Source organism: Loxodonta africana, chromosome 10 (genome assembly GCF_030014295.1).
Source record: "Loxodonta africana isolate mLoxAfr1 chromosome 10, mLoxAfr1.hap2, whole genome shotgun sequence".
NCBI classification, from domain to species: domain Eukaryota; kingdom Metazoa; phylum Chordata; class Mammalia; order Proboscidea; family Elephantidae; genus Loxodonta; species Loxodonta africana.
In genome coordinates this window covers 46,654,317-46,658,036 of record NC_087351.1, presented here as the reverse complement: position 1 = coordinate 46,658,036, position 3,720 = coordinate 46,654,317, and positions in this window count along the sequence as shown.

The following is a 3,720-nucleotide window of genomic DNA, read 5'->3' as shown; positions in this document are numbered from 1 at the left end:
GCAAATCCTTCAGAGTATTGCCCATGCAAACAGGGAGAGCCATGCTGAGAGGAGTCGAAGCCATAATAGGGACTGGAGGCGTCCGTGGGTTCCGAGGCAAGAGTCTGGAGGCCTATGAGAAGAAGCATGAGTGGCCCAGAGGCTCACGAAAGACAAGACATGGTGAGATGTACAGATCAGCACAGGTCTGCAGAGAAAATGGGAGTGGAGAGTTAGGCAAGGTATAAGTCAAATGCCCCCTTTTTATGGCAATTCACAATGGTATCTTTGGTTCCAGCTTCCTATTCTGGTCCTGTTTCCCACCATTCTTGTGCCCCATACTTTAATCAGGGTGCTGAACAGCCCATTCTCAGCCCTCAGCTTCTTTCTCCCCTGTTTTTGATAACCTGTTTTATCAGCCTGTAATGTACTATCGGGACAACTCCATATGTTCATATTTTACTTATCTTTATAGAACTGAACTCAACTGCTTTCTCTTCCAGACCGCTTTTTCTGTTCTCCATAATGGAGCAGGTACCTTTAAGGAAAGGGTGGAAGAAATAGAGGATAATAATCAGCAGGCAATGAGAAGTAATAGGGTATCCTAAGTAATAGGGTGTCCTTTTGCACTGTGAAAGGACCATGAATATCCTTCTAGACTGCCACCCATTGTGTGAAAAGCAGCTGGAAGAAATGCTACATGGCCTGAGGCATGCTTTGGTCCATCATGGATATTGGATGTAGAGAAACATCACCTCAGAATTTGGTAGGGATTGTTCACAGCTTTCAGGTTCCAGTGTTGATGGTGAGGGGTTCTTCGCTACTTGGTTCCTGGTCCTTTGTATGTGACCTGTTTTTCCATTCTGGAAAATTTTAGGATTTTCTCTTTATCCTGGTGTTCTGAAATTTCATGACAATGCGCCTAGTAAGAGTCACTTTTCATTTATTATGTTAGATACTCAGTAGGTCCACATCCTTAGTTAGGTGTCACACCTTACTGGACCAGTGGCAGGAGTGGCTCTGAGGGGCACAGTTTGGATTCTGAAAAAAGAGGCAGAAAAAGCCAGATTGATGAGATCTAGCTTTTATCAAGGAACTTACAAACAGAGGTTGATGCCAAGATTCTAGTGATGGACAGCAAAGCACCCGCTGTCACCCAAGTAGAGGTCTATATACAACAGTAACAGGTGGATGTTTACACACCAAGTGCTTAGGTGCAAGGATACGTGCAGGGGAGCCAGGAAGAAAACATGTCTAATCTATGACAGATGGGGTTGTTTTTATACTAGTTAAATGGGTTCCAAATGACGTTACTGTGAAGTCAGGCATTTAGTGTGTTTTTTTCCTGGTCCAGGTCACTGCTCAGTAAGGTACTCTGGTTCTTTCCCACAGCTTTTCACGGACAGGATCCATCTGGTATTGTTCAGGGCCCTCTAATTAGGGAAATCTTGTCTCGTTTCCTAGAAAACAAATCTCATTTTTCTCTAGTTTCTCTATGTGGATCTAATATAAGTTGAATTCAGAACTTCTGATAAATGTTTCTTTAAAGTGAAAGTTGTTCCTGTTAGATTTCTTTAAAGTTAAAGAAAATTGTTATGGATTGAGTTGTGCCCCCCAAGATACCTGTCAATTTTGCAAGTGTCAGTGGAATGGGTCCAGATGCGCTGCTCAAAGCTGAGGGAGCAGGGCTGCCATGCCCAAGATGGAGAAGAACGGGGCCCGCTGGGGCCGAGGGGATGGAGTTGCCATTCAGACGGACTAGGAGAACGGGGCCGCCCAAATGTGAGGGAGCAGAGTTGCCATTCCAGTGGGCCTAGAAGGCGGAGCTTCCCAGGGCCAAGGGAACTCCACCCAGAATCCAGACAGCATGGCCAATACCCAGAGTCTGGAGGGCAGGGTCACTGCCTAAATAGTACCAGAAAACAAAAGATTATTTCCAAGCCTTGAGAGATGCTGCTTGGTGTAGCTTCTTCTCAATAAAGACAAACTGAGGTGAGAAGGGAGGAAGAGCATTTATTACAAGCACACAGGCAAGGGGCAAAGAGGTGTATACCTCAAAATCGAGCTCTCTGAACAAAGGGAGGCAGAACTTTCTGTACCATCTCTCACGAAGAAGTACAAACATTAAATTACATTTTTTTCCTTTGGCATGTAGGCTAGTAAACTGGGTTTGACCGGCTTGAGCTATACCCAGAGCTTTGAGGACAATGGACAGGAGAGGGCAGGTTCTGCTTGGTCCCAGCAACTCCCAGTTGAGCCACACCCATTGCCATCACCTAAAGTTTTGTTTGCTAATGAACAGGAGGTAAAGAGTGACAGCTGTGTTGGCTATCACCTGTTGTTGTCCTTCCTTTCCCTCCAATTTCTCCTATTTGCAATGGAAATGTCTACCTTGTGCCTGTTCCACAATTGTACTTTGGAAGCAGATAATTTGATTCTGGATTTCACAAAAGAAGAGGAATTTTGTCCCAGGAAATTTTGAACTTGGAGTCGATTTAAGATTTTTGCTACGATATGATGGGGTGAATGTGTTTTATATGTGGCAAGAGCATGAATTTTGGGGGGCCAAGGGTGGAACATTATAGATTGAATTGTGTCCCCCCAAAAAGGGTGTCAATTTGGCTAGGCCATGATTCCTAGTATTGTATGGCTGTCCACTATTTTGTGATCTGATGTGATTATCCTATGTGTTGTTAATCCTAACCTCTATGATGTTAATGAGTCAGGGTTAGAGGCAGTTATGTCAATGAGGCGGGACACAATCTATAGGATTAGGTTGAATCTTGAGTCAATCTTTTTTTTTTTTTTTTAATAATTTTTATTGTGCTTTAAGTGAAAGTTTACAAATCAAGTCAGTCTCTCACATATAAACTTATATACACCTTACTACATATTCCCATTTACTCTCCCCCTAATAAGTCAGCCTACTCCCTCCTTCCACTCTCTCCTTTCGTGACCATTTTGCCAGTTTCTAACCCCATCTACCCTCCCATTTCCCCTCCAGACAGGAGATGCCAACATAGTCTCAAGAGTCCACCTGGTACAAGTAGCTCACTCATCAGCATCTCTCTCCAACCCATTGTCCAGTCCAATCCATGTCTCTGATGAGTTGGCTTCGGGAATGGTTCCTGTCCTGGGCCAATAGAAGGTTTGGGGACCGTGACTGCTGGGGTCCTTCTAGTCTCAGTCAGACCATTAAGTCTGGTCTGTTTATGAGAATTTGGGGTCTGCATCCCACTGTTCTGCTCCCTCAGGGTTTCTCTGTTGTGTTCCCTGTCAGGGCAGTCATTGGTTGTGGCCGGGCACCATCTAGTTCTTCTGGTCTCAGGATGAGGTAGTCTCTAGTTCATGTAGCCCGTTCTGTCTCTTGGACTCATAATTACCTTGTGAGCTTGGTGTTCTTCATCCTCCTTTGATCCAGGTGTGTTGAGATTCATTGATGCATCTTAGATGGCCGCTTGCTAGCGTTTAAGACCCCAGATGCCACACTTCAAAGTGGGAAGCAGAATGTTTTCTTAATAGAATTTATTTTGCCAATTGACTTAGATGTCCCCTGAAGCCATAGTCCCCAAACCCCTGCCCCTGCTTTGCTGACCTTTGAAGCACTCAGTTTATTCAGGAAACTTCTTTGCTTTTGGTTTAGTCCGGTTGTGTTGACCTCCCCTGTATTGAGTGTTGTCCTTCCCTTCACCTAAAGTAGGTCTTATCTACTATCTAATCAGTAAATAACCCTCTCCCACC